General features: G+C 39.4%; 40 non-coding genes across 40 annotated transcripts in view; all 40 read right to left on the minus strand.

The window, feature by feature from the left end:
- Positions 1-5,450: 5,450 nt before the first annotated feature.
- On the minus strand, positions 5,451-5,569 carry LOC143731595 (5S ribosomal RNA). The gene has a single exon (XR_013200869.1). It is a non-coding gene; the product is annotated as a 5S ribosomal RNA (ribosomal RNA).
- A 372-nt stretch (positions 5,570-5,941) lies between these two features.
- Positions 5,942-6,060, minus strand: LOC143731596 (5S ribosomal RNA). Its single transcript, XR_013200870.1, has one exon. It is a non-coding gene; the product is annotated as a 5S ribosomal RNA (ribosomal RNA).
- Positions 6,061-6,222: 162 nt separating this feature from the next.
- Positions 6,223-6,341, minus strand: LOC143731597 (5S ribosomal RNA). The gene has a single exon (XR_013200871.1). It is a non-coding gene; the product is annotated as a 5S ribosomal RNA (ribosomal RNA).
- A 372-nt stretch (positions 6,342-6,713) lies between these two features.
- LOC143731598 (5S ribosomal RNA) lies at positions 6,714-6,832 on the minus strand. Its single transcript, XR_013200872.1, has one exon. It is a non-coding gene; the product is annotated as a 5S ribosomal RNA (ribosomal RNA).
- Positions 6,833-6,994: 162 nt separating this feature from the next.
- Positions 6,995-7,113, minus strand: LOC143731599 (5S ribosomal RNA). The gene has a single exon (XR_013200873.1). It is a non-coding gene; the product is annotated as a 5S ribosomal RNA (ribosomal RNA).
- A 162-nt stretch (positions 7,114-7,275) lies between these two features.
- On the minus strand, positions 7,276-7,394 carry LOC143731687 (5S ribosomal RNA). Its single transcript, XR_013200957.1, has one exon. It is a non-coding gene; the product is annotated as a 5S ribosomal RNA (ribosomal RNA).
- A 162-nt stretch (positions 7,395-7,556) lies between these two features.
- LOC143731600 (5S ribosomal RNA) lies at positions 7,557-7,675 on the minus strand. Its single transcript, XR_013200874.1, has one exon. It is a non-coding gene; the product is annotated as a 5S ribosomal RNA (ribosomal RNA).
- Positions 7,676-8,047: 372 nt separating this feature from the next.
- LOC143731601 (5S ribosomal RNA) lies at positions 8,048-8,166 on the minus strand. The gene has a single exon (XR_013200875.1). It is a non-coding gene; the product is annotated as a 5S ribosomal RNA (ribosomal RNA).
- Positions 8,167-8,328: 162 nt separating this feature from the next.
- LOC143731602 (5S ribosomal RNA) lies at positions 8,329-8,447 on the minus strand. Its single transcript, XR_013200876.1, has one exon. It is a non-coding gene; the product is annotated as a 5S ribosomal RNA (ribosomal RNA).
- A 371-nt stretch (positions 8,448-8,818) lies between these two features.
- Positions 8,819-8,937, minus strand: LOC143731603 (5S ribosomal RNA). The gene has a single exon (XR_013200877.1). It is a non-coding gene; the product is annotated as a 5S ribosomal RNA (ribosomal RNA).
- A 162-nt stretch (positions 8,938-9,099) lies between these two features.
- On the minus strand, positions 9,100-9,218 carry LOC143731605 (5S ribosomal RNA). Its single transcript, XR_013200879.1, has one exon. It is a non-coding gene; the product is annotated as a 5S ribosomal RNA (ribosomal RNA).
- A 162-nt stretch (positions 9,219-9,380) lies between these two features.
- LOC143731688 (5S ribosomal RNA) lies at positions 9,381-9,499 on the minus strand. Its single transcript, XR_013200958.1, has one exon. It is a non-coding gene; the product is annotated as a 5S ribosomal RNA (ribosomal RNA).
- Positions 9,500-9,661: 162 nt separating this feature from the next.
- On the minus strand, positions 9,662-9,780 carry LOC143731606 (5S ribosomal RNA). The gene has a single exon (XR_013200880.1). It is a non-coding gene; the product is annotated as a 5S ribosomal RNA (ribosomal RNA).
- Positions 9,781-10,143: 363 nt separating this feature from the next.
- Positions 10,144-10,262, minus strand: LOC143731607 (5S ribosomal RNA). Its single transcript, XR_013200881.1, has one exon. It is a non-coding gene; the product is annotated as a 5S ribosomal RNA (ribosomal RNA).
- Positions 10,263-10,634: 372 nt separating this feature from the next.
- Positions 10,635-10,753, minus strand: LOC143731608 (5S ribosomal RNA). Its single transcript, XR_013200882.1, has one exon. It is a non-coding gene; the product is annotated as a 5S ribosomal RNA (ribosomal RNA).
- A 373-nt stretch (positions 10,754-11,126) lies between these two features.
- LOC143731609 (5S ribosomal RNA) lies at positions 11,127-11,245 on the minus strand. The gene has a single exon (XR_013200883.1). It is a non-coding gene; the product is annotated as a 5S ribosomal RNA (ribosomal RNA).
- A 162-nt stretch (positions 11,246-11,407) lies between these two features.
- Positions 11,408-11,526, minus strand: LOC143731610 (5S ribosomal RNA). Its single transcript, XR_013200884.1, has one exon. It is a non-coding gene; the product is annotated as a 5S ribosomal RNA (ribosomal RNA).
- Positions 11,527-11,897: 371 nt separating this feature from the next.
- Positions 11,898-12,016, minus strand: LOC143731611 (5S ribosomal RNA). The gene has a single exon (XR_013200885.1). It is a non-coding gene; the product is annotated as a 5S ribosomal RNA (ribosomal RNA).
- A 162-nt stretch (positions 12,017-12,178) lies between these two features.
- On the minus strand, positions 12,179-12,297 carry LOC143731612 (5S ribosomal RNA). Its single transcript, XR_013200886.1, has one exon. It is a non-coding gene; the product is annotated as a 5S ribosomal RNA (ribosomal RNA).
- Positions 12,298-12,459: 162 nt separating this feature from the next.
- LOC143731689 (5S ribosomal RNA) lies at positions 12,460-12,578 on the minus strand. The gene has a single exon (XR_013200959.1). It is a non-coding gene; the product is annotated as a 5S ribosomal RNA (ribosomal RNA).
- A 162-nt stretch (positions 12,579-12,740) lies between these two features.
- Positions 12,741-12,859, minus strand: LOC143731613 (5S ribosomal RNA). The gene has a single exon (XR_013200887.1). It is a non-coding gene; the product is annotated as a 5S ribosomal RNA (ribosomal RNA).
- A 363-nt stretch (positions 12,860-13,222) lies between these two features.
- On the minus strand, positions 13,223-13,341 carry LOC143731614 (5S ribosomal RNA). The gene has a single exon (XR_013200888.1). It is a non-coding gene; the product is annotated as a 5S ribosomal RNA (ribosomal RNA).
- Positions 13,342-13,712: 371 nt separating this feature from the next.
- LOC143731616 (5S ribosomal RNA) lies at positions 13,713-13,831 on the minus strand. Its single transcript, XR_013200890.1, has one exon. It is a non-coding gene; the product is annotated as a 5S ribosomal RNA (ribosomal RNA).
- A 363-nt stretch (positions 13,832-14,194) lies between these two features.
- On the minus strand, positions 14,195-14,313 carry LOC143731666 (5S ribosomal RNA). Its single transcript, XR_013200937.1, has one exon. It is a non-coding gene; the product is annotated as a 5S ribosomal RNA (ribosomal RNA).
- Positions 14,314-14,475: 162 nt separating this feature from the next.
- LOC143731617 (5S ribosomal RNA) lies at positions 14,476-14,594 on the minus strand. The gene has a single exon (XR_013200891.1). It is a non-coding gene; the product is annotated as a 5S ribosomal RNA (ribosomal RNA).
- Positions 14,595-14,965: 371 nt separating this feature from the next.
- On the minus strand, positions 14,966-15,084 carry LOC143731618 (5S ribosomal RNA). Its single transcript, XR_013200892.1, has one exon. It is a non-coding gene; the product is annotated as a 5S ribosomal RNA (ribosomal RNA).
- A 162-nt stretch (positions 15,085-15,246) lies between these two features.
- Positions 15,247-15,365, minus strand: LOC143731620 (5S ribosomal RNA). Its single transcript, XR_013200893.1, has one exon. It is a non-coding gene; the product is annotated as a 5S ribosomal RNA (ribosomal RNA).
- Positions 15,366-15,527: 162 nt separating this feature from the next.
- Positions 15,528-15,646, minus strand: LOC143731690 (5S ribosomal RNA). The gene has a single exon (XR_013200960.1). It is a non-coding gene; the product is annotated as a 5S ribosomal RNA (ribosomal RNA).
- Positions 15,647-15,808: 162 nt separating this feature from the next.
- On the minus strand, positions 15,809-15,927 carry LOC143731621 (5S ribosomal RNA). Its single transcript, XR_013200894.1, has one exon. It is a non-coding gene; the product is annotated as a 5S ribosomal RNA (ribosomal RNA).
- A 363-nt stretch (positions 15,928-16,290) lies between these two features.
- LOC143731623 (5S ribosomal RNA) lies at positions 16,291-16,409 on the minus strand. Its single transcript, XR_013200896.1, has one exon. It is a non-coding gene; the product is annotated as a 5S ribosomal RNA (ribosomal RNA).
- A 372-nt stretch (positions 16,410-16,781) lies between these two features.
- Positions 16,782-16,900, minus strand: LOC143731624 (5S ribosomal RNA). The gene has a single exon (XR_013200897.1). It is a non-coding gene; the product is annotated as a 5S ribosomal RNA (ribosomal RNA).
- Positions 16,901-17,062: 162 nt separating this feature from the next.
- On the minus strand, positions 17,063-17,181 carry LOC143731625 (5S ribosomal RNA). Its single transcript, XR_013200898.1, has one exon. It is a non-coding gene; the product is annotated as a 5S ribosomal RNA (ribosomal RNA).
- Positions 17,182-17,351: 170 nt separating this feature from the next.
- On the minus strand, positions 17,352-17,470 carry LOC143731626 (5S ribosomal RNA). The gene has a single exon (XR_013200899.1). It is a non-coding gene; the product is annotated as a 5S ribosomal RNA (ribosomal RNA).
- A 372-nt stretch (positions 17,471-17,842) lies between these two features.
- Positions 17,843-17,961, minus strand: LOC143731627 (5S ribosomal RNA). The gene has a single exon (XR_013200900.1). It is a non-coding gene; the product is annotated as a 5S ribosomal RNA (ribosomal RNA).
- A 372-nt stretch (positions 17,962-18,333) lies between these two features.
- On the minus strand, positions 18,334-18,452 carry LOC143731629 (5S ribosomal RNA). The gene has a single exon (XR_013200902.1). It is a non-coding gene; the product is annotated as a 5S ribosomal RNA (ribosomal RNA).
- Positions 18,453-18,614: 162 nt separating this feature from the next.
- Positions 18,615-18,733, minus strand: LOC143731630 (5S ribosomal RNA). Its single transcript, XR_013200903.1, has one exon. It is a non-coding gene; the product is annotated as a 5S ribosomal RNA (ribosomal RNA).
- A 162-nt stretch (positions 18,734-18,895) lies between these two features.
- LOC143731631 (5S ribosomal RNA) lies at positions 18,896-19,014 on the minus strand. Its single transcript, XR_013200904.1, has one exon. It is a non-coding gene; the product is annotated as a 5S ribosomal RNA (ribosomal RNA).
- A 170-nt stretch (positions 19,015-19,184) lies between these two features.
- LOC143731632 (5S ribosomal RNA) lies at positions 19,185-19,303 on the minus strand. Its single transcript, XR_013200905.1, has one exon. It is a non-coding gene; the product is annotated as a 5S ribosomal RNA (ribosomal RNA).
- Positions 19,304-19,674: 371 nt separating this feature from the next.
- On the minus strand, positions 19,675-19,793 carry LOC143731633 (5S ribosomal RNA). Its single transcript, XR_013200906.1, has one exon. It is a non-coding gene; the product is annotated as a 5S ribosomal RNA (ribosomal RNA).
- A 162-nt stretch (positions 19,794-19,955) lies between these two features.
- Positions 19,956-20,000, minus strand: part of LOC143731634 (5S ribosomal RNA) — a 119-nt gene continuing 74 nt past the window's right edge. Inside the window, exon 1 of the ribosomal RNA XR_013200907.1 lies at positions 19,956-20,000. This exon is cut by the window's right edge and continues 74 nt beyond it. This is a non-coding gene — a ribosomal RNA (5S ribosomal RNA).

The raw sequence follows: 20,000 nt of genomic DNA on the forward strand, positions 1-20,000 counted from the left end.
ATCTTTCAATATACAATTCAGTTTTCCTTTTAAACATAGTCCAAACATCCAACACAATTTTTTCCTTTTTAGCCACAGTTCTTCTCTCCCATATTGCACTTTTCATCAACATTACACACAGATTTATAAAACTTTTGTTTTGACACTTCTTTTCCCAACCAAACATCACAACTCTGTTCCATTCCATTACACTTTCATCCCACTCCTCAGTCAACTCTTTAATTAAGCATTTACATTTCCTTAAAAATTCCTCCAGTTCTTTACAGTATAAAAATATATGTAAAATCCACTCTTCCTTTTCCTGGCACACTTTACACAGAGCGTTTTGCTCAATTCCTATTTTATTTAAAATTGCCTCAGTAAAAATCACTTTATGTCTTATAAAATATTCTAAACATCCCAATTTTGTTTCCACACACTTCCCCCTCATGTTTCTCCATATACACTCTTTTTTTAAATCTTTGAATTTCTGCACCCAGTATTCATTTGCAATTGGCTCTTTAAAAACATCATCTCTAAAAGAACAATAAATCATTTTCACAGTACATTCCTTAAAATCATTCACTTTCCCCCCCAATTTCACATAAATACATTTCTCTTTTGGCTCTCCTTCCATACATTCTATTCTTTTAATCCACTCTTTGGGTATTGCACTTTTAATGATTTCATACTTTTTTAAAATTTCTTGTTCACTGTAATCCTCTTTTGCCTCCTCCATTGCATCCACAATAAATTGTGTTGGTAAAAACCCTTCTTTGAATTCATATAAAACGTCTCTCACTCTTGTTATCCCCACTTCCATCCATTTCTTTAAAAACATTTCTTTGTCTTGTTTTAAAATGTTTTTGTTTAAGAACAGAGGTTGATTTAAAATGTTTTCTCTCCCATGTGGATCATACTCGACTTTGGCTAAAAATTTTCCCCAGGCACTCAAAATTTCTCTATAAAACTCTGGTAGTCTTTCCATCATCCAAATTTTCGTTTTCATCCATAAAATTCCATCCCCCATATTAAAATTCCCACATTTGTTTAAAAAATATTTCATGGTCTTTTTCCACTCTGCTTTGCCCTCATCTTGTATGTATTTCTTCACTATTTTAACTCTCAAACTATTTTTTCTCTGTTCCACATCTATTAATCCTAAACCCCCCTTGTCTACTGCCCCTAAAAGTGTGTTAAAAGCTATTCTTGCTGGTTTCCCCTCCCATAAAAAGTCAAGAAAACATTTCTTCAGCCTCTTTTCTGTCCACAATGGCATCTCCGACACATATAAAACATACCATAGCTTAGAAACCATTAAAACATTCAATATTAAAACCTTCCCTTTCAAGTTTAATGTTCTCAATTTCCAAAAATTTAACCTTCTCTCTATTTCTGTTACTAGTTGCTCCCACATTTCATCTCTTACTTTCCTCTCATTTTTCCCCATTAAAATTCCTAAAATCCTTATTTCTTCCACTTCCTTGAAATTAAAACAATCCCTTAAAATCATAGCTTTACCAAATCTCATATACACCGTCTTATCTTCATTTACTTTACTCCCAGATCCTTTACAATATTCTTCTACAACCTTCATAACTTCTTTAACGCTCTCCTTTCCTTTTACTATTATCGTTGTGTCATCAGCATATTGAAAAACCTTCCCTTCAGACTTGTTTTCCTCAATTTCAATTCCAGTTATTTCTTCTTTTTGTTTTATAGCCAATCCCAACGGTTCCGATACAAGTGAATATAATAACGCTGAAAGTGGACACCCCTGTCTTATTGATCTTGTGATTTTAAAACATTCTGTTAAAAACCCATTACATTTTATTCTTGTTAAAGCACCCTTATATAAAATCTCAATCCATTTAATAAAATCTCCCCCAAAACCAAATTTCTTTAAAACATCAAATAAATACCCGTGTTCAACCCTATCAAAAGCTTTTTCAAAATCTAAACTAATTACGTATCCTTCTTCTTTCTCTTCTTTCAAGTACCATATTGTGTCTCTTATGCTCATTGTCGTGTCCGCTATATCTCTTCCTTTTACTCCGTACGCTTGATTTGTTTTGATTATACTTGGCATTACTTCCTTTAACCTGTTTGCTAAAACTTTCGCTAAAATCTTAAGATCTGTGTTTAGCATTGTGATTGGCCTGTAGTTTTTTAAATCTACTTTTTCTCCTTTCCTTTTATATATCAGTTTTGTTATGCCCATCCCCATTCTTTCATTAACTTCTTCTTTTCCAAAAATTTCTCTAAAAACTTCCTTTAAAATCTTTGTTAAAATCTCTTTAAAACATATATAAAATTCACTTCCTAAACCATCTATTCCTGGACTTTTCTTTTTATTCAGCTGCTGTATTGCTCTTTCTATCTCCTCTTCTCTGACTTCTTGATCACATTCTTTTTTATCTTCCTCGCTAATTTTTGCTTTTATCTGATTCAACAATTCCATTTTTTCGTTTTCTTTTACACCTCTTGTACTAAAAAGCTCTTCATAAAAATTCCTTATTTCTTCTAAAATTTTTTCATTCCCTTCTACAATTTCCCCATTTTTTCCTCTTATCTCTTTAATCGTTTCAGCTTTCCCTTTCTTTTTTTCCAAATCAAAAAAAAACTTGGTGCATTTTTCTCCCTCCACTGTATATTTAGCTTTGCTTCTTAACCTCGCCCCCTCATATTCTTTTTCCTCTATTTCTTTCAGTTTTCCCTCCATTTCCTTTATCTTTTGTATATCTTTATTTTCTTTATTCAATTCCACTTCCAAACTTTCCTTTATTTCTTTTTCTTTGTATCTTTTGCATTTGTGTATTATACTACAATACTTAATCGAGAATTTTTTAATTAAAAACTTTACGTTCTCCCACCATATTCTCTTATCTTCTTCATACATTTCATTTTCCTTTTCTTTTTCTATAATTTCTTTAACCTTTAAAACATAGTCTTCATTTTCTAACATTTTAGTATTTAAAACCCATATCCCTGGCCCTCTTTGCACTTTATTCCAGTCCATTTTAAAAAATAAAAACTTGTGATCGCTCAAACTTGTGTCTTCATACTTAATATTTTCGATAAAATTCTCCACATTCCTCGTACATAAAATAAAGTCAATTCTTGTTTTGCACACAAAGCTCCCTACTATTTGTATCCTTGAAAATTCTTTTTTCCTTTCATTTCTTTCTCTCCACACATCTATCATATTATTTTCTGCCATTAATGCTTTTAATTCTTTTCTCCCTGTATCAGTTTTAAAAACCATTCCTTCTGCCATGTCATGTTTATTAAAAACCGTGTTAAAATCCCCCATCATTATTATTTCCTTATACTTCTTTACAATACTTCTTAAAACATTAAAAAACTCTTTCTTTTCTTTCTCTTCCGTTGGTGCATGTACATTTACTAAAATCAATTCTCTTCCTTCATGTATTGTCTCAACCACCATACATTTTCCCATCGTATCTTTGTATAGAATTTTACTTGCTTTAAAAACATCATCCTTCATTAAAAAAGCCACTCCTCTTCCAAACCTCCCATCTCCATTATTGTATAAAATCCCTCCTTCCCATCTCTTTTTAAAATCATTCATCACATTTTCTCTCCAGTTTGTTTCTTGTAGCACAATAATGTCTTCTGTTTTACATTTTTCTTTTACATTTTCAAATTTCCTTAAGTTCAAAAGTCCTCTCGCATTAAAAGTCACACAACTTAGTACCATTAAAAATAAAAAGAATAAATATCTAAAAACCATTATTCTTAGTCTTTCTCCTCCAGTTCCTTTAACACCTCAAACCTGTTTAAACACTCGATTAGTCCTTTTTTCAACACTTTTTTCCTTGCAGTTTCTATATTTGGCTTTACCTTTAGCAATCTTCTTCGTCCTTGTCCCCTCTCCACTTTTTTCTTCTCGTCCTCCTCCATCCTTATTTCTCCTTCGCTGTCTGTTTCTTTGTCTTGTTCTTTTCCTTTTTGTCCATGATTTGAAGATATGTCCATTGGTGTCAACAGCGTGTCCTCTTCACTTATCTGTTCATCATCCTTTTCATTTCCTCCTTCTCCTTCTTGTCTGTTGTTTGTTCCTTCCTCTGCTTCCTTTGGTTGTGATTCGTCCTCTTCTTGTCTTTCCTCGTTGTTTCCTTCATGCACCTGTCTGTCTACCTGTACTTCCCTTCCTCCTACCTCTCCCTCCATCCAGCATTCACATTTATTTAAAATTTCTTGGCAATCCGGGCACCTGACGGCGTTGCAATCTCGTGCAAAATGGCCCCTTTCCTCACACTTATAGCACTTGAAATCTGGGCAATCTTTCAGTAGATGTCCTGGGCTCATGCACAGCCGACAGGTCTTTACCTGGTGGCTGTGCATCACCCTAAAGTACTGTGGCCCTTCCGCTGTTTCCAGCTTTGTGCTATAAGGGAGTGATGCCACTTCTTTGGGGAACCTCACCTTCACAAACCTGGTGCCGTCTTCTACGTCAGTGCCCGGATAGCACCTTCTTTTGATTTTAGATATGGGGGAAACCCCCCATCCTTCCAATTTGTCCAAAATGTCATTATCCTCCAGGTAGACAGGCAGGTGCATGAATGAAACAACGTAATCTTTATTTTGCAGCTTCTTTACTTCACAGTCCACTCCCTTTATTGTCAATCCATCGATTAAAACGTCGCACATTTCTTCCTGTTCTAGTGTCAGTTCATATTCTTTGCCTTGCCTGGGTCTTACAGCCAACACCTTTCCACTTCCAATTTGTTCCGAAATCGCTTTAATTATATCCTCCGCTCTCACTCCACTCACGTTCTCTGTACTTACGATCACTGTTGCCTCTTTTAAATATTTTCTTTCACCAAATCTTTTCCTTGCTTCTTGATCCTTTCCATTCCCAGTTCTTTGTCGATTCTCTAGTCCAGTGTCGTTTGCCATTCGTGTTCCTCCCGCCAGTCCAGTGTCTTTTGCCATTCGTGTTCCTCCCGCCAGTCCAGTGTCGTTTGCCATTCGTGTTCCTCCTGCCAGTCCATTGTCAATTACCGTGCGTGTTCCTCCAACCAGTCCAGTGTCGTTCGCCGTTAATCCGTCCATAATTGCAAAAATAAAATTAAAAACCACCCTCCAGCCAGCAAAAGCTGCTGTTAGGTGGTTTGAAAAGCAAAATAAAGCGAAAAAAACTAACTTAAAGTAACAAACTCGAAAAACAAAACACAAATAGAAAAACAAAAATGGGGGAGAGCCTTCCTCTCCAACTGCAGCCAACTCACTTCCTGGATCGTACCAACTAGATCGGGCGTGACCAAGGTGGTATGGCCGTAAGCGAATACTGCTGCCAAAATTGGGCTATTTAAAAGGTTAGACCATTAGTGAAGAAAACTAAGAACAACTTTTGAAAAAACTCAAACTCTTTCATGCTTTCTGAAGAATCTCAGAGACTTTTTAAGGCTTTTTGAAGCTCAGGCACTCTTTTTTTTTTTTTTAAAAGCTTACAGCACCTGGTATTCCCAGGCGGTCTCCCATCCAAGTACTAACCAGGCCCGACCCTGCTTAGCTTCCGAGATCAGACGAGATCGGGCGTGCCCAAGGTGGTATGGCCGTAAGCTAAAACTGCTGCCAAAATTGGGCTATTTAAAAGGTTAGACCATTAGTGAAGAAAACTAAGAACAACTTTTGAAAAAACTCAAGCTCTTTCATGCTTTCTGAAGAATCTCAGAGACTTTTTAAGGCTTTTTGAAGAAGCTCAGGGACTCTTTTTTTTTTTTCTTAAAAAAGCTTACAACACCTAGTATTCCCATGCGGCCTCCCATCCAAGTACTAACCAGGCCTTATTTAAAAGCTTAGACCATTAGTGAAGAAGACTAAGAAGAACTTTTGAAAAAACTCAAACTCTTTCATGCTTTCTGAAGAATCTCAGAGACTTTTTAAGGCTTTTTGAAGCTCAGGCACTCTTTTTTTTTTTTTTTTTTTTTTTAAAAGCTTACAGCACCTGGTATTCCCAGGCGGTCTCCCATCCAAGTACTAACCAGGCCCGACCCTGCTTAGCTTCCGAGATCAGACGAGATCGGGCGTGCCCAAGGTGGTATGGCCGTAAGCGAATACTGCTGCCAAAATTGGGCTATTTAAAAGGTTAGACCATTAGTGAAGAAAACTAAGAACAACTTTTGAAAAAACTCAAACTCTTTCATGCTTTCTGAAGAATCTCAGAGACTTTTTAAGGCTTTTTGAAGCTCAGGCACTCTTTTTTTTTTTTTTAAAAGCTTACAGCACCTGGTATTCCCAGGCGGTCTCCCATCCAAGTACTAACCAGGCCCGACCCTGCTTAGCTTCCGAGATCAGACGAGATCGGGCGTGCCCAAGGTGGTATGGCCGTAAGCTAAAACTGCTGCCAAAATTGGGCTATTTAAAAGGTTAGACCATTAGTGAAGAAAACTAAGAACAACTTTTGAAAAAACTCAAGCTCTTTCATGCTTTCTGAAGAATCTCAGAGACTTTTTAAGGCTTTTTGAAGAAGCTCAGGGACTCTTTTTTTTTTTTCTTAAAAAAGCTTACAACACCTAGTATTCCCATGCGGCCTCCCATCCAAGTACTAACCAGGCCTTATTTAAAAGCTTAGACCATTAGTGAAGAAGACTAAGAAGAACTTTTGAAAAAACTCAAACTCTTTCATGCTTTCTGAAGAATCTCAGAGACTTTTTAAGGCTTTTTGAAGCTCAGGCACTCTTTTTTTTTTTTTTTTTTTTTTTAAAAGCTTACAGCACCTGGTATTCCCAGGCGGTCTCCCATCCAAGTACTAACCAGGCCCGACCCTGCTTAGCTTCCGAGATCAGACGAGATCGGGCGTGCCCAAGGTGGTATGGCCGTAAGCGAATACTGCTGCCAAAATTGGGCTATTTAAAAGGTTAGACCATTAGTGAAGAAAACTAAGAACAACTTTTGAAAAAACTCAAACTCTTTCATGCTTTCTGAAGAATCTCAGAGACTTTTTAAGGCTTTTTGAAGCTCAGGCACTCTTTTTTTTTTTTTTAAAAGCTTACAGCACCTGGTATTCCCAGGCGGTCTCCCATCCAAGTACTAACCAGGCCCGACCCTGCTTAGCTTCCGAGATCAGACGAGATCGGGCGTGCCCAAGGTGGTATGGCCGTAAGCGAATACTGCTGCCAAAATTGGGCTATTTAAAAGGTTAGACCATTAGTGAAGAAAACTAAGAACAACTTTTGAAAAAACTCAAACTCTTTCATGCTTTCTGAAGAATCTCAGAGACTTTTTAAGGCTTTTTGAAGCTCAGGCACTCTTTTTTTTTTTTTAAAAAGCTTACAGCACCTGGTATTCCCAGGCGGTCTCCCATCCAAGTACTAACCAGGCCCGACCCTGCTTAGCTTCCGAGATCAGACGAGATGGGGCGTGCCCAAGGTGGTATGGCCGTAAGCGAATACTGCTGCCAAAATTGGGCTATTTAAAAGGTTAGACCATTAGTGAAGAAAACTAAGAACAACTTTTGAAAAAACTCAAACTCTTTCATGCTTTCTGAAGAATCTCAGAGACTTTTTAAGGCTTTTTGAAGCTCAGGCACTCTTTTTTTTTTTTTTAAAAGCTTACAGCACCTGGTATTCCCAGGCGGTCTCCCATCCAAGTACTAACCAGGCCCGACCCTGCTTAGCTTCCGAGATCAGACGAGATCGGGCGTGCCCAAGGTGGTATGGCCGTAAGCTAAAACTGCTGCCAAAATTGGGCTATTTAAAAGGTTAGACCATTAGTGAAGAAAACTAAGAACAACTTTTGAAAAAACTCAAGCTCTTTCATGCTTTCTGAAGAATCTCAGAGACTTTTTAAGGCTTTTTGAAGAAGCTCAGGGACTCTTTTTTTTTTTTCTTAAAAAAGCTTACAACACCTAGTATTCCCATGCGGCCTCCCATCCAAGTACTAACCAGGCCTTATTTAAAAGCTTAGACCATTAGTGAAGAAGACTAAGAAGAACTTTTGAAAAAACTCAAACTCTTTCATGCTTTCTGAAGAATCTCAGAGACTTTTTAAGGCTTTTTGAAGCTCAGGCACTCTTTTTTTTTTTTTTTTTTTTTTTAAAAGCTTACAGCACCTGGTATTCCCAGGCGGTCTCCCATCCAAGTACTAACCAGGCCCGACCCTGCTTAGCTTCCGAGATCAGACGAGATCGGGCGTGCCCAAGGTGGTATGGCCGTAAGCGAATACTGCTGCCAAAATTGGGCTATTTAAAAGGTTAGACCATTAGTGAAGAAAACTAAGAACAACTTTTGAAAAAACTCAAACTCTTTCATGCTTTCTGAAGAATCTCAGAGACTTTTTAAGGCTTTTTGAAGCTCAGGCACTCTTTTTTTTTTTTTTAAAAGCTTACAGCACCTGGTATTCCCAGGCGGTCTCCCATCCAAGTACTAACCAGGCCCGACCCTGCTTAGCTTCCGAGATCAGACGAGATCGGGCGTGCCCAAGGTGGTATGGCCGTAAGCTAAAACTGCTGCCAAAATTGGGCTATTTAAAAGGTTAGACCATTAGTGAAGAAAACTAAGAACAACTTTTGAAAAAACTCAAGCTCTTTCATGCTTTCTGAAGAATCTCAGAGACTTTTTAAGGCTTTTTGAAGAAGCTCAGGGACTCTTTTTTTTTTTTCTTAAAAAAGCTTACAACACCTAGTATTCCCATGCGGCCTCCCATCCAAGTACTAACCAGGCCTTATTTAAAAGCTTAGACCATTAGTGAAGAAGACTAAGAAGAACTTTTGAAAAAACTCAAACTCTTTCATGCTTTCTGAAGAATCTCAGAGACTTTTTAAGGCTTTTTGAAGCTCAGGCACTCTTTTTTTTTTTTTTTTTTTTTTAAAAGCTTACAGCACCTGGTATTCCCAGGCGGTCTCCCATCCAAGTACTAACCAGGCCCGACCCTGCTTAGCTTCCGAGATCAGACGAGATCGGGCGTGCCCAAGGTGGTATGGCCGTAAGCGAATACTGCTGCCAAAATTGGGCTATTTAAAAGGTTAGACCATTAGTGAAGAAAACTAAGAACAACTTTTGAAAAAACTCAAACTCTTTCATGCTTTCTGAAGAATCTCAGAGACTTTTTAAGGCTTTTTGAAGCTCAGGCACTCTTTTTTTTTTTTTTAAAAGCTTACAGCACCTGGTATTCCCAGGCGGTCTCCCATCCAAGTACTAACCAGGCCCGACCCTGCTTAGCTTCCGAGATCAGACGAGATCGGGCGTGCCCAAGGTGGTATGGCCGTAAGCGAATACTGCTGCCAAAATTGGGCTATTTAAAAGGTTAGACCATTAGTGAAGAAAACTAAGAACAACTTTTGAAAAAACTCAAACTCTTTCATGCTTTCTGAAGAATCTCAGAGACTTTTTAAGGCTTTTTGAAGCTCAGGCACTCTTTTTTTTTTTTTAAAAAGCTTACAGCACCTGGTATTCCCAGGCGGTCTCCCATCCAAGTACTAACCAGGCCCGACCCTGCTTAGCTTCCGAGATCAGACGAGATGGGGCGTGCCCAAGGTGGTATGGCCGTAAGCGAATACTGCTGCCAAAATTGGGCTATTTAAAAGGTTAGACCATTAGTGAAGAAAACTAAGAACAACTTTTGAAAAAACTCAAACTCTTTCATGCTTTCTGAAGAATTTCAGAGACTTTTTAAGGCTTTTTGAAGCTCAGGCACTCTTTTTTTTTTTTTTAAAAGCTTACAGCACCTGGTATTCCCAGGCGGTCTCCCATCCAAGTACTAACCAGGCCCGACCCTGCTTAGCTTCCGAGATCAGACGAGATCGGGCGTGCCCAAGGTGGTATGGCCGTAAGCTAAAACTGCTGCCAAAATTGGGCTATTTAAAAGGTTAGACCATTAGTGAAGAAAACTAAGAACAACTTTTGAAAAAACTCAAGCTCTTTCATGCTTTCTGAAGAATCTCAGAGACTTTTTAAGGCTTTTTGAAGAAGCTCAGGGACTCTTTTTTTTTTTTCTTAAAAAAGCTTACAACACCTAGTATTCCCATGCGGCCTCCCATCCAAGTACTAACCAGGCCTTATTTAAAAGCTTAGACCATTAGTGAAGAAGACTAAGAAGAACTTTTGAAAAAACTCAAACTCTTTCATGCTTTCTGAAGAATCTCAGAGACTTTTTAAGGCTTTTTGAAGCTCAGGCACTCTTTTTTTTTTTTTTAAAAGCTTACAGCACCTGGTATTCCCAGGCGGTCTCCCATCCAAGTACTAACCAGGCCCGACCCTGCTTAGCTTCCGAGATCAGACGAGATCGGGCGTGCCCAAGGTGGTATGGCCGTAAGCTAAAACTGCTGCCAAAATTGGGCTATTTAAAAGGTTAGACCATTAGTGAAGAAAACTAAGAACAACTTTTGAAAAAACTCAAGCTCTTTCATGCTTTCTGAAGAATCTCAGAGACTTTTTAAGGCTTTTTGAAGAAGCTCAGGGACTCTTTTTTTTTTTTCTTAAAAAAGCTTACAACACCTAGTATTCCCATGCGGCCTCCCATCCAAGTACTAACCAGGCCTTATTTAAAAGCTTAGACCATTAGTGAAGAAGACTAAGAAGAACTTTTGAAAAAACTCAAACTCTTTCATGCTTTCTGAAGAATCTCAGAGACTTTTTAAGGCTTTTTGAAGCTCAGGCACTCTTTTTTTTTTTTTTTTTTTTTTTAAAAGCTTACAGCACCTGGTATTCCCAGGCGGTCTCCCATCCAAGTACTAACCAGGCCCGACCCTGCTTAGCTTCCGAGATCAGACGAGATCGGGCGTGCCCAAGGTGGTATGGCCGTAAGCTAAAACTGCTGCCAAAATTGGGCTATTTAAAAGGTTAGACCATTAGTGAAGAAAACTAAGAACAACTTTTGAAAAAACTCAAGCTCTTTCATGCTTTCTGAAGAATCTCAGAGACTTTTTAAGGCTTTTTGAAGAAGCTCAGGGACTCTTTTTTTTTTTTCTTAAAAAAGCTTACAACACCTAGTATTCCCATGCGGCCTCCCATCCAAGTACTAACCAGGCCTTATTTAAAAGCTTAGACCATTAGTGAAGAAAACTAAGAACAACTTTTGAAAAAACTCAAACTCTTTCATGCTTTCTGAAGAATCTCAGAGACTTTTTAAGGCTTTTTGAAGCTCAGGCACTCTTTTTTTTTTTTTTTTTTTTTTTTAAAAGCTTACAGCACCTGGTATTCCCAGGCGGTCTCCCATCCAAGTACTAACCAGGCCCGACCCTGCTTAGCTTCCGAGATCAGACGAGATCGGGCGTGCCCAAGGTGGTATGGCCGTAAGCGAATACTGCTGCCAAAATTGGGCTATTTAAAAGGTTAGACCATTAGTGAAGAAAACTAAGAACAACTTTTGAAAAAACTCAAACTCTTTCATGCTTTCTGAAGAATCTCAGAGACTTTTTAAGGCTTTTTGAAGCTCAGGCACTCTTTTTTTTTTTTTTAAAAGCTTACAGCACCTGGTATTCCCAGGCGGTCTCCCATCCAAGTACTAACCAGGCCCGACCCTGCTTAGCTTCCGAGATCAGACGAGATCGGGCGTGCCCAAGGTGGTATGGCCGTAAGCTAAAACTGCTGCCAAAATTGGGCTATTTAAAAGGTTAGACCATTAGTGAAGAAAACTAAGAACAACTTTTGAAAAAACTCAAGCTCTTTCATGCTTTCTGAAGAATCTCAGAGACTTTTTAAGGCTTTTTGAAGAAGCTCAGGGACTCTTTTTTTTTTTCTTAAAAAAGCTTACAACACCTAGTATTCCCATGCGGCCTCCCATCCAAGTACTAACCAGGCCTTATTTAAAAGCTTAGACCATTAGTGAAGAAGACTAAGAAGAACTTTTGAAAAAACTCAAACTCTTTCATGCTTTCTGAAGAATCTCAGAGACTTTTTAAGGCTTTTTGAAGCTCAGGCACTCTTTTTTTTTTTTTTTTTTTTTTTAAAAGCTTACAGCACCTGGTATTCCCAGGCGGTCTCCCATCCAAGTACTAACCAGGCCCGACCCTGCTTAGCTTCCGAGATCAGACGAGATCGGGCGTGCCCAAGGTGGTATGGCCGTAAGCGAATACTGCTGCCAAAATTGGGCTATTTAAAAGGTTAGACCATTAGTGAAGAAAACTAAGAACAACTTTTGAAAAAACTCAAACTCTTTCATGCTTTCTGAAGAATCTCAGAGACTTTTTAAGGCTTTTTGAAGCTCAGGCACTCTTTTTTTTTTTTTTAAAAGCTTACAGCACCTGGTATTCCCAGGCGGTCTCCCATCCAAGTACTAACCAGGCCCGACCCTGCTTAGCTTCCGAGATCAGACGAGATCGGGCGTGCCCAAGGTGGTATGGCCGTAAGCGAATACTGCTGCCAAAATTGGGCTATTTAAAAGGTTAGACCATTAGTGAAGAAAACTAAGAACAACTTTTGAAAAAACTCAAACTCTTTCATGCTTTCTGAAGAATCTCAGAGACTTTTTAAGGCTTTTTGAAGCTCAGGCACTCTTTTTTTTTTTTTAAAAAGCTTACAGCACCTGGTATTCCCAGGCGGTCTCCCATCCAAGTACTAACCAGGCCCGACCCTGCTTAGCTTCCGAGATCAGACGAGATGGGGCGTGCCCAAGGTGGTATGGCCGTAAGCGAATACTGCTGCCAAAATTGGGCTATTTAAAAGGTTAGACCATTAGTGAAGAAAACTAAGAACAACTTTTGAAAAAACTCAAACTCTTTCATGCTTTCTGAAGAATCTCAGAGACTTTTTAAGGCTTTTTGAAGCTCAGGCACTCTTTTTTTTTTTTTTAAAAGCTTACAGCACCTGGTATTCCCAGGCGGTCTCCCATCCAAGTACTAACCAGGCCCGACCCTGCTTAGCTTCCGAGATCAGACGAGATCGGGCGTGCCCAAGGTGGTATGGCCGTAAGCTAAAACTGCTGCCAAAATTGGGCTATTTAAAAGGTTAGACCATTAGTGAAGAAAACTAAGAACAACTTTTGAAAAAACTCAAGCTCTTTCATGCTTTCTGAAGAATCTCAGAGACTTTTTAAGGCTTTTTGAAGAAGCTCAGGGACTCTTTTTTTTTTTTCTTAAAAAAGCTTACAACACCTAGTATTCCCATGCGGCCTCCCATCCAAGTACTAACCAGGCCTTATTTAAAAGCTTAGACCATTAGTGAAGAAGACTAAGAAGAACTTTTGAAAAAACTCAAACTCTTTCATGCTTTCTGAAGAATCTCAGAGACTTTTTAAGGCTTTTTGAAGCTCAGGCACTCTTTTTTTTTTTTTTAAAAGCTTACAGCACCTGGTATTCCCAGGCGGTCTCCCATCCAAGTACTAACCAGGCCCGACCCTGCTTAGCTTCCGAGATCAGACGAGATCGGGCGTGCCCAAGGTGGTATGGCCGTAAGCTAAAACTGCTGCCAAAATTGGGCTATTTAAAAGGTTAGACCATTAGTGAAGAAAACTAAGAACAACTTTTGAAAAAACTCAAGCTCTTTCATGCTTTCTGAAGAATCTCAGAGACTTTTTAAGGCTTTTTGAAGAAGCTCAGGGACTCTTTTTTTTTTTTCTTAAAAAAGCTTACAACACCTAGTATTCCCATGCGGCCTCCCATCCAAGTACTAACCAGGCCTTATTTAAAAGCTTAGACCATTAGTGAAGAAGACTAAGAAGAACTTTTGAAAAAACTCAAACTCTTTCATGCTTTCTGAAGAATCTCAGAGACTTTTTAAGGCTTTTTGAAGCTCAGGCACTCTTTTTTTTTTTTTTTTTTTTTTAAAAGCTTACAGCACCTGGTATTCCCAGGCGGTCTCCCATCCAAGTACTAACCAGGCCCGACCCTGCTTAGCTTCCGAGATCAGACGAGATCGGGCGTGCCCAAGGTGGTATGGCCGTAAGCTAAAACTGCTGCCAAAATTGGGCTATTTAAAAGGTTAGACCATTAGTGAAGAAAACTAAGAACAACTTTTGAAAAAACTCAAGCTCTTTCATGCTTTCTGAAGAATCTCAGAGACTTTTTAAGGCTTTTTGAAGAAGCTCAGGGACTCTTTTTTTTTTTTCTTAAAAAAGCTTACAACACCTAGTATTCCCATGCGGCCTCCCATCCAAGTACTAACCAGGCCTTATTTAAAAGCTTAGACCATTAGTGAAGAAAACTAAGAACAACTTTTGAAAAAACTCAAACTCTTTCATGCTTTCTGAAGAATCTCAGAGACTTTTTAAGGCTTTTTGAAGCTCAGGCACTCTTTTTTTTTTTTTTAAAAGCTTACAGCACCTGGTATTCCCAGGCGGGCTCCCATCCAAGTACTAACCAGGCCCGACCCTGCTTAGCTTCCGAGATCAGACGAGATCGGGCGTGCCCAAGGTGGTATGGCCGTAAGCGAATACTGCTGCCAAAATTGGGCTATTTAAAAGGTTAGACCATTAGTGAAGAAAACTAAGAACAACTTTTGAAAAAACTCAAACTCTTTCATGCTTTCTGAAGAATCTCAGAGACTTTTTAAGGCTTTTTGAAGCTCAGGCACTCTTTTTTTTTTTTTTAAAAGCTTACAGCACCTGGTATTCCCAGGCGGTCTCCCATCCAAGTACTAACCAGGCCCGACCCTGCTTAGCTTCCGAGATCAGACGAGATCGGGCGTGCCCAAGGTGGTATGGCCGTAAGCTAAAACTGCTGCCAAAATTGGGCTATTTAAAAGGTTAGACCATTAGTGAAGAAAACTAAGAACAACTTTTGAAAAAACTCAAGCTCTTTCATGCTTTCTGAAGAATCTCAGAGACTTTTTAAGGCTTTTTGAAGAAGCTCAGGGACTCTTTTTTTTTTTTCTTAAAAAAGCTTACAACACCTAGTATTCCCATGCGGCCTCCCATCCAAGTACTAACCAGGCCTTATTTAAAAGCTTAGACCATTAGTGAAGAAGACTAAGAAGAACTTTTGAAAAAACTCAAACTCTTTCATGCTTTCTGAAGAATCTCAGAGACTTTTTAAGGCTTTTTGAAGCTCAGGCACTCTTTTTTTTTTTTTTTTTTTTTTAAAAGCTTACAGCACCTGGTATTCCCAGGCGGTCTCCCATCCAAGTACTAACCAGGCCCGACCCTGCTTAGCTTCCGAGATCAGACGAGATCGGGCGTGCCCAAGGTGGTATGGCCGTAAGCGAATACTGCTGCCAAAATTGGGCTATTTAAAAGGTTAGACCATTAGTGAAGAAAACTAAGAACAACTTTTGAAAAAACTCAAACTCTTTCATGCTTTCTGAAGAATCTCAGAGACTTTTTAAGGCTTTTTGAAGCTCAGGCACTCTTTTTTTTTTTTTTAAAAGCTTACAGCACCTGGTATTCCCAGGCGGTCTCCCATCCAAGTACTAACCAGGCCCGACCCTGCTTAGCTTCCGAGATCAGACGAGATCGGGCGTGCCCAAGGTGGTATGGCCGTAAGCGAATACTGCTGCCAAAATTGGGCTATTTAAAAGGTTAGACCATTAGTGAAGAAAACTAAGAACAACTTTTGAAAAAACTCAAACTCTTTCATGCTTTCTGAAGAATCTCAGAGACTTTTTAAGGCTTTTTGAAGCTCAGGCACTCTTTTTTTTTTTTTTAAAAGCTTACAGCACCTGGTATTCCCAGGCGGTCTCCCATCCAAGTACTAACCAGGCCCGACCCTGCTTAGCTTCCGAGATCAGACGAGATGGGGCGTGCCCAAGGTGGTATGGCCGTAAGCGAATACTGCTGCCAAAATTGGGCTATTTAAAAGGTTAGACCATTAGTGAAGAAAACTAAGAACAACTTTTGAAAAAACTCAAACTCTTTCATGCTTTCTGAAGAATCTCAGAGACTTTTTAAGGCTTTTTGAAGCTCAGGCACTCTTTTTTTTTTTTTTAAAAGCTTACAGCACCTGGTATTCCCAGGCGGTCTCCCATCCAAGTACTAACCAGGCCCGACCCTGCTTAGCTTCCGAGATCAGACGAGATCGGGCGTGCCCAAGGTGGTATGGCCGTAAGCTAAAACTGCTGCCAAAATTGGGCTATTTAAAAGGTTAGACCATTAGTGAAGAAAACTAAGAACAACTTTTGAAAAAACTCAAGCTCTTTCATGCTTTCTGAAGAATCTCAGAGACTTTTTAAGGCTTTTTGAAGAAGCTCAGGGACTCTTTTTTTTTTTTCTTAAAAAAGCTTACAACACCTAGTATTCCCATGCGGCCTCCCATCCAAGTACTAACCAGGCCTTATTTAAAAGCTTAGACCATTAGTGAAGAAGACTAAGAAGAACTTTTGAAAAAACTCAAACTCTTTCATGCTTTCTGAAGAATCTCAGAGACTTTTTAAGGCTTTTTGAAGCTCAGGCACTCTTTTTTTTTTTTTTAAAAGCTTACAGCACCTGGTATTCCCAGGCGGTCTCCCATCCAAGTACTAACCAGGCCCGACCCTGCTTAGCTTCCGAGATCAGACGAGATCGGGCGTGCCCAAGGTGGTATGGCCGTAAGCTAAAACTGCTGCCAAAATTGGGCTATTTAAAAGGTTAGACCATTAGTGAAGAAAACTAAGAACAACTTTTGAAAAAACTCAAGCTCTTTCATGCTTTCTGAAGAATCTCAGAGACTTTTTAAGGCTTTTTGAAGAAGCTCAGGGACTCTTTTTTTTTTTTCTTAAAAAAGCTTACAACACCTAGTATTCCCATGCGGCCTCCCATCCAAGTACTAACCAGGCCTTATTTAAAAGCTTAGACCATTAGTGAAGAAGACTAAGAAGAACTTTTGAAAAAACTCAAACTCTTTCATGCTTTCTGAAGAATCTCAGAGACTTTTTAAGGCTTTTTGAAGCTCAGGCACTCTTTTTTTTTTTTTTTTTTTTTTTAAAAGCTTACAGCACCTGGTATTCCCAGGCGGTCTCCCATCCAAGTACTAACCAGGCCCGACCCTGCTTAGCTTCCGAGATCAGACGAGATCGGGCGTGCCCAAGGTGGTATGGCCGTAAGCGAATACTGCTGCCAAAATTGGGCTATTTAAAAGGTTAGACCATTAGTGAAGAAAACTAAGAACAACTTTTGAAAAAACTCAAACTCTTTCATGCTTTCTGAAGAATCTCAGAGACTTTTTAAGGCTTTTTGAAGCTCAGGCACTCTTTTTTTTTTTTTTAAAAGCTTACAGCACCTGGTATTCCCAGGCGGTCTCCCATCCAAGTACTAACCAGGCCCGACCCTGCTTAGCTTCCGAGATCAGACGAGATCGGGCGTGCCCAAGGTGGTATGGCCGTAAGCGAATACTGCTGCCAAAATTGGGCTATTTAAAAGGTTAGACCATTAGTGAAGAAAACTAAGAACAACTTTTGAAAAAACTCAAACTCTTTCATGCTTTCTGAAGAATCTCAGAGACTTTTTAAGGCTTTTTGAAGCTCAGGCACTCTTTTTTTTTTTTTTTTTTTTTTAAAAGCTTACAGCACCTGGTATTCCCAGGCGGTCTCCCATCCAAGTACTAACCAGGCCCGACCCTGCTTAGCTTCCGAGATCAGACGAGATCGGGCGTGCCCAAGGTGGTATGGCCGTAAGCTAAAACTGCTGCCAAAATTGGGCTATTTAAAAGGTTAGACCATTAGTGAAGAAAACTAAGAACAACTTTTGAAAAAACTCAAGCTCTTTCATGCTTTCTGAAGAATCTCAGAGACTTTTTAAGGCTTTTTGAAGAAGCTCAGGGACTCTTTTTTTTTTTTCTTAAAAAAGCTTACAACACCTAGTATTCCCATGCGGCCTCCCATCCAAGTACTAACCAGGCCTTATTTAAAAGCTTAGACCATTAGTGAAGAAGACTAAGAAGAACTTTTGAAAAAACTCAAACTCTTTCATGCTTTCTGAAGAATCTCAGAGACTTTTTAAGGCTTTTTGAAGCTCAGGCACTCTTTTTTTTTTTTTTTTTTTTTTTAAAAGCTTACAGCACCTGGTATTCCCAGGCGGTCTCCCATCCAAGTACTAACCAGGCCCGACCCTGCTTAGCTTCCGAGATCAGACGAGATCGGGCGTGCCCAAGGTGGTATGGCCGTAAGCTAAAACTGCTGCCAAAATTGGGCTATTTAAAAGGTTAGACCATTAGTGAAGAAAACTAAGAACAACTTTTGAAAAAACTCAAGCTCTTTCATGCTTTCTGAAGAATCTCAGAGACTTTTTAAGGCTTTTTGAAGAAGCTCAGGGACTCTTTTTTTTTTTTCTTAAAAAAGCTTACAACACCTAGTATTCCCATGCGGCCTCCCATCCAAGTACTAACCAGGCCTTATTTAAAAGCTTAGACCATTAGTGAAGAAGACTAAGAAGAACTTTTGAAAAAACTCAAACTCTTTCATGCTTTCTGAAGAATCTCAGAGACTTTTTAAGGCTTTTTGAAGCTCAGGCACTCTTTTTTTTTTTTTTTTTTTTTTTAAAAGCTTACAGCACCTGGTATTCCCAGGCGGTCTCCCATCCAAGTACTAACCAGGCCCGACCCTGCTTAGCTTCCGAGATCAGACGAGATCGGGCGTGCCCAAGGTGGTATGGCCGTAAGCGAATACTGCTGCCAAAATTGGGCTATTTAAAAGGTTAGACCATTAGTGAAGAAAACTAAGAACAACTTTTGAAAAAACTCAAACTCTTTCATGCTTTCTGAAGAATCTCAGAGACTTTTTAAGGCTTTTTGAAGCTCAGGCACTCTTTTTTTTTTTTTTAAAAGCTTACAGCACCTGGTATTCCCAGGCGGTCTCCCATCCAAGTACTAACCAGGCCCGACCCTGCTTAGCTTCCGAGATCAGACGAGATCGGGCGTGCCCAAGGTGGTATGGCCGTAAGCGAATACTGCTGCCAAAATTGGGCTATTTAAAAGGTTAGACCATTAGTGAAGAAAACTAAGAACAACTTTTGAAAAAACTCAAACTCTTTCATGCTTTCTGAAGAATCTCAGAGACTTTTTAAGGCTTTTTGAAGCTCAGGCACTCTTTTTTTTTTTTTTAAAAGCTTACAGCACCTGGTATTCCCAGGCGGTCTCCCATCCAAGTACTAACCAGGCCCGACCCTGCTTAGCTTCCGAGATCAGACGAGATCGGGCGTGCCCAAGGTGGTATGGCCGTAAGCGAATACTGCTGCCAAAATTGGGCTATTTAAAAGGTTAGACCATTAGTGAAGAAAACTAAGAACAACTTTTGAAAAAACTCAAACTCTTTCATGCTTTCTGAAGAATCTCAGAGACTTTTTAAGGCTTTTTGAAGCTCAGGCACTCTTTTTTTTTTTTTTTTTTTTTTAAAAGCTTACAGCACCTGGTATTCCCAGGCGGTCTCCCATCCAAGTACTAACCAGGCCCGACCCTGCTTAGCTTCCGAGATCAGACGAGATCGGGCGTGCCCAAGGTGGTATGGCCGTAAGCTAAAACTGCTGCCAAAATTGGGCTATTTAAAAGGTTAGACCATTAGTGAAGAAAACTAAGAACAACTTTTGAAAAAACTCAAGCTCTTTCATGCTTTCTGAAGAATCTCAGAGACTTTTTAAGGCTTTTTGAAGAAGCTCAGGGACTCTTTTTTTTTTTTCTTAAAAAAGCTTACAACACCTAGTATTCCCATGCGGCCTCCCATCCAAGTACTAACCAGGCCTTATTTAAAAGCTTAGACCATTAGTGAAGAAGACTAAGAAGAACTTTTGAAAAAACTCAAACTCTTTCATGCTTTCTGAAGAATCTCAGAGACTTTTTAAGGCTTTTTGAAGCTCAGGCACTCTTTTTTTTTTTTTTTTTTTTTTAAAAGCTTACAGCACCTGGTATTCCCAGGCGGTCTCCCATCCAAGTACTAACCAGGCCCGACCCTGCTTAGCTTCCGAGATCAGACGAGATCGGGCGTGCCCAAGGTGGTATGGCCGTAAGCGAATACTGCTGCCAAAATTGGGCTATTTAAAAGGTTAGACCATTAGTGAAGAAAACTAAGAACAACTTTTGAAAAAACTCAAACTCTTTCATGCTTTCTGAAGAATCTCAGAGACTTTTTAAGGCTTTTTGAAGCTCAGGCACTCTTTTTTTTTTTTTTAAAAGCTTACAGCACCTGGTATTCCCAGGCGGTCTCCCATCCAAGTAC

This window comes from Siphateles boraxobius, unplaced genomic scaffold, assembly GCF_051911475.1.
Source record: "Siphateles boraxobius isolate OS27281-9 unplaced genomic scaffold, OSU_SipBor_1 87, whole genome shotgun sequence".
NCBI lineage: Eukaryota > Metazoa > Chordata > Actinopteri > Cypriniformes > Leuciscidae > Siphateles > Siphateles boraxobius.